Source organism: Setaria viridis, chromosome 4 (genome assembly GCF_005286985.2).
Source record: "Setaria viridis chromosome 4, Setaria_viridis_v4.0, whole genome shotgun sequence".
Classification (NCBI taxonomy): domain Eukaryota; kingdom Viridiplantae; phylum Streptophyta; class Magnoliopsida; order Poales; family Poaceae; genus Setaria; species Setaria viridis.
This window is the reverse complement of record NC_048266.2, coordinates 2,864,405-2,876,779: the sequence shown is the minus strand read 5'-3', so window position 1 is coordinate 2,876,779 and position 12,375 is coordinate 2,864,405. Positions and strand designations below refer to the sequence as shown.

General features: G+C 46.0%; 1 non-coding gene across 1 annotated transcript; it reads left to right on the top strand.

Moving 5' to 3' along the window:
* The first annotated feature begins 6,109 nt into the window (after positions 1–6,109).
* Positions 6,110–6,248, top strand: LOC117854375 (small nucleolar RNA Z247). The gene has a single exon (XR_004640299.1). It is a non-coding gene; the product is annotated as a small nucleolar RNA Z247 (small nucleolar RNA).
* The last annotated feature ends 6,127 nt before the right edge of the window (positions 6,249–12,375 follow it).

Below are 12,375 nucleotides of genomic sequence, written 5' to 3'. Positions count from 1 at the left end.
TCCCAGCATCCTTTCTACTGCATTTAACATAGAGATATGCATAGCCTTGCAACTGCTGCTAGCTTGTTGCCCTGTTGTTAGCTTTGGTTTGAGTCAGCGCCCATCCGGAACTAGAATGCTATAGGCTGTTAACCCTGTAAAAAGTTGGTGAATTAGATTGCACCCAATATCCCCGATGTTGAACAACTTGAAAGCTTGGTGGAGAGTGACCATATCGTGGGTGGTTAACTGCGCCACCCAATGGTTGGAAATTATGAAAATTTATGGGTTGTGGACTTGTACGTATGGAAAAATCGAGATGGAGGAAAATTGTTACGGAATTCCTATAGAGGTTGAAGAGTCTCCATTTAGGTTTGCAAAATTTCTGTTGAGCGGATCCATCAGTGAAATTGAGATGGAGCTCGTCTATTCTGTAAGCAAACACGTGACGCTCTTTACGGGTGATGGAGCCACCTCTCCGGCGGCGGCGGCGGCCTCCACCGCCGGTGCGTCCTGTTCGACTGCGCCCAGCCGCGCGCGCGTCGACGACGTGCGCGCCGCGCTCGCGCCGCCGTCCGGCGGCGCCATCGAGGCGGTGGCGCTCAGCGAGTACTTGGCCGCCGCGGTGGTCGTCTTCAGGACTGCGCCCGGCGCCGAGAGCGCGCTGCGTGGCCCCGCGCGGGGGTCCTGCCACGCGGTGACGCCTCTCGAGCTCGGCGCCGAGATGCCCGTCATCCGCCCCACGGATGTCAAGGTGATGATGGTCTCTCGCCAAACACTGTTACCGTGAAGCAGATTCTGTGTTCGTTTCTTGTTGACGGGAAATGATTGTGCCCATGATTCCCGTGAACTAAAATCCGTGCCTTTCTTGATGCCGACATCTTCGGTAGTGCTGACATTTCCGTGACTTCAATCTCGAACAGATCATGTCGGATTCACGGATCCCGGCGACGGGGAGCCCGGAGTGCGGCACGCCGGCAGCATGCACGCCGCAGCCACCGCCGGAGGAGGCGGCGTGGATCGAGTTCCGGGAGCCCTCGGTCCCTGCCGAGGCCGATGGATCTGCTCTTCCGCCGCGACCCGCGAGGCACCAAACCATTTCGAGACATGATCGCCGATGATGATAAGCGCGGGATGCGAATGGAGCAAGGAGACTCGATACGGGGGCTCAGGCGAACCAATCCTCCGCCGCCAGAAAAGCGACGGGCCGGAGGACTAGTGGTCCTCCAGGTTTTTTTTACTCTTTTTTTTGCAACAGGACTAGTGGTGAACTTTTGTGGTTTCCCTTCCTATGCCATGGGCCCATGACACTGGCATGCAACCCTTCCTATTTTAGCCCAAAAAATTTACTGAACACCTAAAAAACAGAGCGGTGGCTTTAAAACCAGGATTTAGAAAATAAACTAAACTACTCATTAGGGTATTTTAACTTAATTCATGGTTCTTTTTTGAAATTGGAAAGGAAACTTTTCTCATTATTGTGTTTGTACATCCTCTAATTGCCAAGTTTATGCACGACTAGTTTTCTAGCTTTAGAGGAAGTTTATTACTAGTACTTCTGAAATTTTTAATAAGGACTTCTAGATCTTTTATATTTTCCTAGCTAAGGTTTAAGCTCAGCGCCTCAGCCCAGCATATCGACGATACCAGTCTGCAACGAGAATAAAATTATTGAGAGCAAGCCCTATTGCAAATTTGAAGGACGAGACAAAAAAAAAAGACTCCAATAAGGCCCTACTATGCCGTGGGATGGCGTCCTGAGCCGGCAATACTATGCGTGTGTTTGGTTGGGTCGTAGTTTTTGGAGAAGCTGCTGTGACCTGTGGGTGCGCAGCTGTGGAAAAAGTAGAAAACCGTTTGGTTAGAGCAGTTGTGGCTTTTGAATAAACTATCAAGTGAACCCTACATGTCATCCAGTGTCCACCCCACTCAACTCTCTCCCTCTCTCACTGATGAGCGGGTCCAGCCCCTTCTTCTTCCTCCCGCTAGCCAGTCCACCCACGGCGGAGCCCGCGCCCGGAGAAGAGTTCTTTTTCTTTTCCTGCAGCGGTAGCAGGAAAGAAACGAGGCGGCGAGCGGTGTCTGGTGGCAGCACATGGCGGAGCCTGCGCCCGGCGGCGGGCCTCCAGGCGTCACCTCCGCTCGCAGGACAGGGAGAAAGGGGCTGTGGCGGGTGAATGAGGCCCCCTTGCAGTGGTGGATGGCGGCTCCTCGGGGTTGACAAGGGCGCCTCATGCTGGACGGCGCGGCGTCACGCGGGTGGGCGGGGGCGGCCTTCACGCGGGTGGACGGCGTGGCCTCTTGCGGGCGGACGGCGTTGCCTCTTGTGGGTGGACGACACCACCTCTTGCTTGCGGACGGTGGCGGCCCATCGCACGGGCGGACGGTGGCCATAGAAGCTAGCGGCCGAAAAGCAAACGCCAAACAGATCGATTCGCCCGGTGAAAAAAAGAACGAACCGTTATCTTCATAATCAGTGGCAGGTGGGTAATTTTTTTACCCCAAAGCAGCTGAAAGCAAGGGGAAGGTGCTTTTGTGTTTTGTACTAGAGCAAAAACAGCTTTTGGCCTAAAGCACCTATGACTTTTAGGCCCTTTGGTTGGCTTTTTACTTTTGCAAAAGTAAAAGCAGGTTGAAAAGCCCAACCAAACACACCCTATATGTCACATTTTGCTGCAGTTTCGCATCCTGTCACCTTCTAGGGGGGGGGGGGGGGCGGGAGATTTTCGGCCCATATAGCGTCTTCTACAACGCTGGTGCATGCATGTAAGAGAGATAAAATTGTTGATGTCATCCCACATGCAGAACCGTTTAGGACTTCAAAAAACTATAAATCTTACAGCGAGCATCAAAATTAAATTTTGATTACACCATTGGATTTGTGACAATAAAAGCTTCAAAACAAGATCCACTTGACTATATTTGGACGAACTTTTTTATTCACACTTTTTTAATCAAGGTTGCATATTTTCTGTAAGACATATACACATAGAACAAATTATACAAACCCGTGGAACAAAATAATCATACGCATCAAATATATTATACAAACTCTGAATACTATTTATTTTCTTATCTTTTTTACTCCTTTTACTTATCTCTTGTCCATAATATATTTGTTCATGTTCTGTCAGTTTGTATAATTTAGTTTGCGTGTATAAATATTTGTTCTATTAGTTTATCCAATTTATGCCCAGTATATATAATTTGTTCCTTAAATTTGTATAATTTGTTCCAGATAATTGGTTTTGGACTGAGTTCATATAATTTGTTCCAGACATACAAATTTTTATTCCATAAGTCTATACAAATTGTTCCAGATCTATACATTTTTGTTATGTTCTATGTATTCATATAATTTGTTCGATGTTTATAGTTGTTTTGTTCTGGAACTTCATATAATTTGTTCCAGATATACATATCATAAAAATATTTTTCATCTTCGTAAAAATATCCATAAATAAATTTCATCCAAACATAGTCTGAGTGTGGTCTTATTTTGAAGATCTTGGTGTAAGAAGATTCATGGTGTAACCGGAATTTAATTTAGATGCTTTATTTATGGGTTAAGACTCTTTTTAAACCTTAAACTGCATGCACGTGAATGATATCATTAAACTTGTCCTCGCTTGATTCTTTTCTTCTCTCACAAAGTTGGGCCTTGTGGGCCAAATAAGAATATATAGGTCATAGGTGCATGCGCTGTTCTAACCTTGAGGCGACATGTGATGAATTTGTAGAATGCGATAACTGCATCGGTGACACGTAATCGCGGCCGTCCCGAGCTCCTCTGTGGCATGTGAGATCGCTTTGGGTTCCTCCGTGCAGGTAGTGTCATCCAATGCTCTTCCGTCAAACATCGGGTAGAATCGGGAAAGAAGGAAAGCAAATAAATGACTACTGACATTGATAACATAAATGACATGAAAAAATAGGGCTAGGAAAAATAGGAAACCAAACATATCATCCATGCACCTATAAAGTACTCGAAGACTACTAAAACTACTCGGCGAGGATCTTAAAAGTACTCGAAGACTGCTGCATTCGACTATGAAGCGCTCGGGGGCTTGTCGGGGATAAATCCCCAGTACCCACAAGGAAAGAAGAATGCGGATTTTTACTAGAATTCCACTATAATCCTATTAGAACTCATACCATGTAATCTTACTAGGACTCCTCCTTGTAATCGACTAGTTATCCTACCCCCCTGGAGTATATAAAGGAGGGCAGGGGTTCCTAGATCGGTGGATCAGAACCACCAAGAGGTTCAACACCAAGCAACACCCAAGCGCAGGGCGCAATATACAACACCCCAAATAGGTCGTAGGGTATTACGCTACTATGGTGGCCCAAACTTGTATAAATCTGTGTCTGTCCTCGCTTCTACCTTCGAGTTCCAGGTCCGACGATACCCCACCAACAAATCTACTATCTTGGGTACCCTCTTGATAGGTTGCTGGGTATAAAATACCAACAATGCGTGTTCTCTAGCACGCACCGCCGTGACATCGACGACACGGCGAACGCGCAGAGCTCCACTACCAGCTGCTCGCACACCAACCTCGCTCCTACCAGGATAGTTGAAACAAAAACCATCAGAACCTGCAGGTCATACATGCTACAATATGACCATACCGATACTGCCATGGTTACCAAGTGCGGAGCAGAGAAGAAGGGACAGGGAGAAGATGAAAGCTGCAAGCTTTGTGTGCAGGAGGAGGGTGGAAGAAGCCATGGATGCTGATTGTTGTTGCTCGCGCAGGGCTTAAGCTTCAGATTTCTTTATGTGTGCTCTGGGGTTAACGAGGGAAAGCTGCTTACATGTGCTCCGTAGATGCGCCTTGTCTGTGATGCTCACGGTGATGTCCCTATCATCGGCGATTTGGAATTGGTAGAGTAGGGGTGGCGGATTTGGTCGGTGGGTGGAGCACTGCTCGCTCGTTTGTTTATGGCAGAGGAAGAAGAAAGGAGAACGAGAGGGGTCCACATGCTGACGTGGTCAGTTTTGAAGTATTAGGGAGTTTAGTATTAGGGACCTGCTATGGGATGACATGATTTTGAGAGAAAATATTTTTAGTAGAGCCCCCAATAGATAGTTTTGGGGAGATATTTTTGGAAGACTCTTGGAGTTGCTCTTAATGCTTCTAAATATGCAACACCCTTTTGTTGCAATGATGCAGAAGGCCCAGACACCCAGCCCAGCCCCCACATATCAACGTCGAGACCAATGGCTCGTTGTCGGAAAGCCACGGCCACCATGACCCTCTTAAAAGTGCAACCGACATACCGCGGGTAGATGAGGAGGAGAGGAGCTTAGTAGAGGGTGACAATACGCGATGTTGACGAGGGGTAGCGAGCGACCAAAGGAGTGTTATAAGTTATCATCGTATGTAACTTGGATTGTACATCTTAGAGATATTGGGTGTTATAGTTTGGTTCGGCTGATAGATAGGTAGTTAGAGATAGAATTCTTGATGTATCTTTACACCAGCTGAACCTATATCTATAACATCCTGCATTGTAATCTGTTAGGACTTTTCCCCTATATAAACATGTAACCACGACGAGCCAATCTAGGCAACCATGTTCTGATCTTTTACATAGTAATTAGAGCACTTCTTCCATAGTACATTTACACCACTGAAATTATTCATGGCGTCGTCGTCATCCACCCCATCCTCGGCGCAACTTGGAGCTCCTGTTGCTGAAAAGCTTACACAAAAGGGCTATGTCTTGTGGAAGGCCCAATTTCTTCCTGCTGTGTGTGGTGCATAGCTTTTGGGGCCCTTAGATGGGTCCATCAAGGAGGCGGACCATGGAATTGGTGAAGGCCGATGAAAAGAAAGAAATAGTCGCAAACCTTGAGTATGATCTATGGGTGGCCAAGGATTAGCCATTGCTGAGTTACCTACTCAATTCCATCACCATTGAAGTTCTGGTGCAAGTGGCAGCAGAGACAGCTTCGGCAGGAGCATGGAGTGCGCTGCAGACAATGTTTGCAGCTCAATCAAGAGCACGCGTGATGAATCTACGCATGTGGCTATCTACTCTCAAGAAGGGTAGCATGACTTCATCAATCTACTTCAATGAGATGGTGGCCATCAAGGATGAGTTGGCCGTGGTAGGAATAATCATTGATGACGATGAGATGTCATCTCATATACTTAACGGTCTTGATTTTGAGTACAGCCCCTTTGTTTCCTCCATGCTTGGCCGTGCAGATCCTCCTCCTCTCTCCGAGCTTTACTCTCACTTGATGTCTTATGAGATGCGTCTTGAGGCTTACAACGAAGTTGGTCAGTACACGTCCTTAGCAAATTCAGCATATCGTGGAGGCTTCCGAGGATGAGGAAATGGAGGCCGTGGCAATGGAGGCCGCAACCATGGGCGCAACAATGGTGGCCGTGGTGGTCAGAACCGTGGGAACACTAGTTGTGGAAATCAGCCAAAGAAAACTGTTTGCCAGATATGCAAGAAAGCTGGTCATGAAGCACCAAGATGCTGGTACAGATATGAAGATGATGATAAAGAGAACACCAAGATGGCCGGCGCTACAGCTACTGGCTATGGTTATGATACAAATTGGTATGCAAATTCTAGCGCAACAGACCACATTAATGGAGAGCTTGACAAGTTAACTATTAAAGCAAGTATAAAGCCAATGATTCATGTATGAAAATTAGTAATATTGGTCATTCAACTTTACATACCTCTTGTAGAAAATTGTATCTAAAAAATATTCTTCATGTTCCTAGTGCTTATAAGAATCCTGTTTTAGTCCATAAATTAGCATCAGATAATAATGCCTTCCTTGAGTTTCATCCCAAATTCTTTTTCATTAAGGATTAGGAAACGAGGAAAATCCTTCATCAAGGTAGATGCAAATGAGGCTTATATCCCTTAGAGTCCATCTCTTCAGAAGAGGCTGGCGGCAAGCAAGCCTATGGTGTTGTCAAACCATCCACTTCTAAGTGGCATAGTCGCTTAGGTCATCGTGCTTTTCCTATTGTTCATCGTGTGCTTAGTTTAGTTATAATAATCTCCCTTGTGATAACATTGCTAGTCCCGAGTCGGTTTGTGATTAATGTCAAATGGTTAAAAGTCATCAGCTTCCATATTCTAGTTCAATAAACTTGTCCAAAGCTCCTCTTGATCTTATTCATTTAGATGTCTGGGCCCCTGCACCTATGTCTATTGGTCGTCATTCTTATTACATGAGCTTCATTGACGACTATAGTAGATACACTTGGATTTATCTTCTGAAAAAGAAATATGATGTCTTTCAAGTTTTTAAAGATTTTCATAATCTAGTTGAGCGAAAGCACAACAAAAAAATTGTGTCTATGCAAACTGACTGGGAAGGGGAATTTGAAAAGTTAAATTTGTTCTTTCAACAGATTGGCATAACACACCATGTCTCATGTCGCCATGCTCATTAGCAAAACGGTTTAGTTGAAAGAAAGCACCGCCACATTGTACAAGTTGGCCTTGCTCTACTTGCAAATGCTTCAATGCCTCTTAAATTTTGGGATCAAGCCTTCTTGACCACAACTTATCTTATAAATTTACTTCCAAGCAAGGTTCTCAATTTTGAAACTCCTATAGAATGCTTGCTCCATGAAAAACCCAATTATAGCTCTCTTCGCATTTTTGGGTGTGCTTGTTGGCCGAATTTGAGGCCCCATAGTACTCGCAAATTGGCTTTTCGATCTGTTAAATGCACCTTCCTTGACTATAGCTCCATGCACAAAGGATTTAAGTGCTTAGATGCTACAACCGGCAGGATCTATATCTCACGTGATGTCATTTTTGATGAATCAGTTTTTCCCTTTGCTCACTTACATCCCAATGCAGGCGCCCTTCTTAGAAAAGGAATTCTTCTTTTACCGGATTATCTTCATAATCAGGGGGATGTAAGTTGCATTGACAATATTACTAATGTTACTGATCCTTTGGCTAGTAGCAATGTGCAAGAAACTTTTTAGGCAGATGCATTACCTGGATGGGCTTCGGCCAGCACAAAAAATCCTGGCGGTGTCTCCCAACACGATTCGCTGCGTTGCCCCGGTGAATCCGGCATGGATCCCAGGGCTGATTTGCCTCCACCGCTGGCCTACAGCTCTCATTGCCCCGATAGCGCAAGCTCCCACCTCTCTTGGACGGCCACGTGCGAGCGCTCTCCCGGCTGCGCCCGTTCCCGCCTCTCCACGTTCGTTGGGGGGGGGGATGGTGCACTCGCTGGCGCTGGCGGGACCGTGGCGCATGAGTCCGTGCCGTTGCCGCCAGCTACCGGGATGGACGCGGACACGCCTGGATCTTTTGCACCCCTGGATCCGCTGCGGATACTACGTTTTCTTCTAGTACAACACCTTCAGCGCCTGATCTAGCTCCAAGACAGCAGACAAGGCTCCAAAGTGGGATAACCAAACCAAAACAATTCAAAGACATGGTCAAGTATGGTTTGTTTTTAGCTACTGGGGAACCACAAGATTTTCATGAAGCACTAAGTGATCCAAGGTGGAAAGAGGCTATGCAAGATGAATTTAATGCTCTCATCAGAAATCAGACATGGCATTTGGTTCCTGAAAAGAAAGGTAAAAATATTATTGATTGCAAGTGGGTATTTAAAATCAAAAGAAAATCAGATGATACAATAGACAGATATAAAGTAAGGCTTGTTGCAAAGAGATTTCGACAACAGTATGGAATTGACTATAAGGATACTTTTAGTCCAGTGGTTAAAATTGCAACCGTCAGGCTTGTTCTCTCAATTTCTATTTCAAAAGGATGGTGTATTAGACAATTAGATGTACAAAATGCGTTTCTTCATGGTGTTCTAGAAGAAGAGGTATATATGAGGCAACCCCCAGGATTTGAAAGTAAAGGAGCTTCACATCTTGTGTGCAAGTTGAACAAAGCTATCTACGGTTTGAAACAAGCTCCACGAGCTTGGTATGCGAAGCTATGTTCTAAACCCATTACTCTTGGATTTATAGCATCTAAATCAGACACCTCATTGTTTATTTACAAAAAATTGGATGTCATAATTTATATGTTGATCTACGTTGATAATATTGTTGTCACAAGTTCATCCGGTGAAGTTGTTGCAGCGTTGCTAATTGATCTCAAAAAGGATTTTGCCTTGAAAGATTTGAGGGACCTTAGCTATTTCCTAGGTATTGAAGTAAAGAGAGAAAAGAGCCAATTATTGCTGACGCAAGAAAACTATGCAAAGGAGATTTTAACATGGGTAGGTATGGTAAACTGCAAACCATGGTATACTCCGTTGTCTACTAGTGAAAAGCTTTCAAAGCATGAAGAAGATTTGTTGAGTTCAGATGACAGTACAAGATATAGAAGTGTTGTAGGTGCGTTGTAATACCAAATGCTTACCAGGCCTGATTTAGCCTTCTCAATTAACAAAGTGTGTCAATTCCTACATGCTCCCACTACTACTCATTCGACTGCTGTGAAAAGAATACTTTGATATATCAAGTCTACTTTGGATCTTGGACTGAATTTCTGAGCGTCTCCTTCCACTTTGATTAGTGCATTCTCCGATGCTGATTGAGCAGGAAGTGTTGATGATAGAAGATCAACTTGAGGCTTTGCGGTTTTCTTTGGTCCTAATTTGATTTCTTGGAGTGCTAGAAAGCGAGCTGCTATTTCAAGAACAGGCACAAAAGCTGAATATAAGTCTATGGCGAATGAATGCAACTGCTGAGTTAATATGGTTGGAATCTTTGTTGAAAGAGCTTGGCATACGTTTGGATCAGCCACCGTGTTTGTGGTGTGACAATTTACGAGCTACGTATTTATCTGCGAATCCAGTTTTTCATGCAAGGGCCAAATATATCGAAATTGATTTTCATTTTGTTCGAGAGCGTGTTGTAAATAAGCAACTGCAGGTGCGACTAGTTGCTTTTAAAGATCAGCTAGCAGATCGTTTCACCAATGCTTTGCCGAGTGGGATGCTGGAAGCATTCAAGAACAATCTAAATCTCTAGAGGAAAAGGAGTTTAGATTGAGAGGGGCTGTTAGAAGTTATCATCGTATGTAACTCAGATTGTATATCTTAGAGATATTGGGTGTTATAGTTTGGTTCGGCTGATAGATAGGTAGTTAGAGATAGAATTTTTGATGTATCTTTGCACCATTTGAACCTATATCTGGGACTTTTCCCTATATAAACGCATAACCACGGCGAGTCCAGCTAGGCAACCGTGTTATGATCTTTTACAAGGAGCACATGAGGAGGATGAGAGAAGCTCAATAGATCGGATCGGCAGACATGAGCGCGCTTCTGGTACACATGCGGCGCGTGCTCGGCGAGGAGGCCGCCAACGCGACAGTGGCGCGGAACGTCCTTGCCGCCGTCACGAGCAAGCTCCCCAGCGGCGGCGGAGAGCCCGACCTCCACCGCCGGTGCGTTCTGTTTGACTGCGCGCCGTCGCGCGTGCGCGTCGACGAGGTGTGCGCCGCGCTCGCGCCGTCCGGCGGCGGCGTCGCCGTTATCGAGGCGGTCGCGCTGTGCGGGTACTTCGTCGCGGCGGTGGTCGTCTTCCGGACCGCGGCCGGCGCCGAGAGCGCGCTGCGGGGGCCGGCGCGGAGGTCCTGCCACGCCGTGCCGCCTCTCGACTTGGGCGTCGAGATCCCCTTCATCGGCCCTACGGATGTCAAGGTAAGATCTTCTGTCTAGCAGTACTTCATCGACCCCTCCATCGGTAGTGCATGCTAACCTTTGCATGGCTTCAATCGCAACCAGATAATAATGCCAGATTCGCCGATCCTGGAGTCATGCACGCCGCCGCCGCCAGAACCGGAGCCGAAGCCGTGGATCGAGTTCCTGGACTGCCCCTCGGCCGAGGCCGCCTGTGGGACTGGCACCGAGCAATTCGATCCGTCCTGCGAGTCGTTGGTCCATGGCCCTACGCGAGGAGCCGACGGCAGCTTGTGGATGTATGGCGACATCACCTCCGCCGATGGACGCGACGTTCAGATAGGAGCGTCGATACGAGTCAGGCAAACCGATCCTCCTCCAAAAGACAAGAGAAGACCCGGAATACCAGATACCGCAATTTGGTTCAGGCCCTTCTAGTTCTATTTGGCTACTTGGGTTGGGTGATGTGGTTCTCCTGTTTTATCTTTTTTTTTTCACCAGAAGATGAATCGGTTCGATTCTTTTTACATTTTACAATATAGAAAAATCTGCAAATTAAATTTTGCCTCGTTTTCCCTAAAATGAGTTAATTGGTGCATGGTTCTACCAGGCTTTATTAGTGCCATTAAGGCTAGTGTAGGGCATGGTTTCATCACACTATTACCATGTCATTTTTTCAATGAAATGAAACCGTCCCATTACACAGTTTCATAGACAACTCGCATCATTTAATTTTTACATGAAGTTATGATCAAATGTGTCATGTGATGAAATTATAACATACTCATTGCAAGTTTCATCAGGTTTCATGGCACTTGGTAACTGTGCCAGGTGGGTTTCATGGGATGAAACTCCCATATCCTCTCTTCTTATAATTAGGTTGCCAAGTCAGCAAAACTGCTGATGTGACGTAACATTTAATGCCCATGAAACCATCCATAATACTGCACTAAGATTGGCCTAAGAAGAAGTAGAAAAAAATGATATTGATGACTCGTAATGGATCCGACCAACACGACACAACAACCATGGCTCGTTGGAGACAGCATCACCGCCATCACACCCAGTTGTTCACCGCTGGCATGATCAAATTACCATAATAACGTTTGGGAGAGGGTCGTCTCCAGCACCAAACTTACTTAGAGGGGCGTAGCCTTTTTTCATTGTTGGGGCCAATAGTGGTAATTGTTTTTAAAATTTAGTTGAATTTAATTTTTTTTCGGTGAAAAGCTGCAAGACATAGGGGGTCTGACCCCTGCCCGCCCCCTCCATCCGCCACTGCTAGTTATTGCTAATAACAGCAGCATGGGTTTGTGTGGTGCGTGGGAGGTTTCTATTCTGGTTGGTCGGAGAATAGCACGACATTCAAAAATATCTCCATCTTAGATCATAGAAACCTAGAGGAGAGGAGAGGGGAGCATAAGAGCAAGAGCAATAATTTAGCCAGCAGTCGGCTGCAAGCCCATACCATGTCATTCGCAGCCAGTTATACAACCAACTAATACAACAAGCTAGCTGCTTGGCCAGCTACAGCATAGATTACGTACAGATTGCAGTGATTTAATGTTCACAAGGACAGGAGACGGAAGCGGCGGCATCTCGCTCGTATGCGGGCTGGGAGAAGGCTGGGAGAGTTAATTTTTTCTCGTACCTTGCGCTCAAGTCGGGCGAGATGGGAAGCGCCGGCTCCGTAGTCTCTCTTCGACGTGGTCTGTTTTTCTGCCGATGTGGACTTC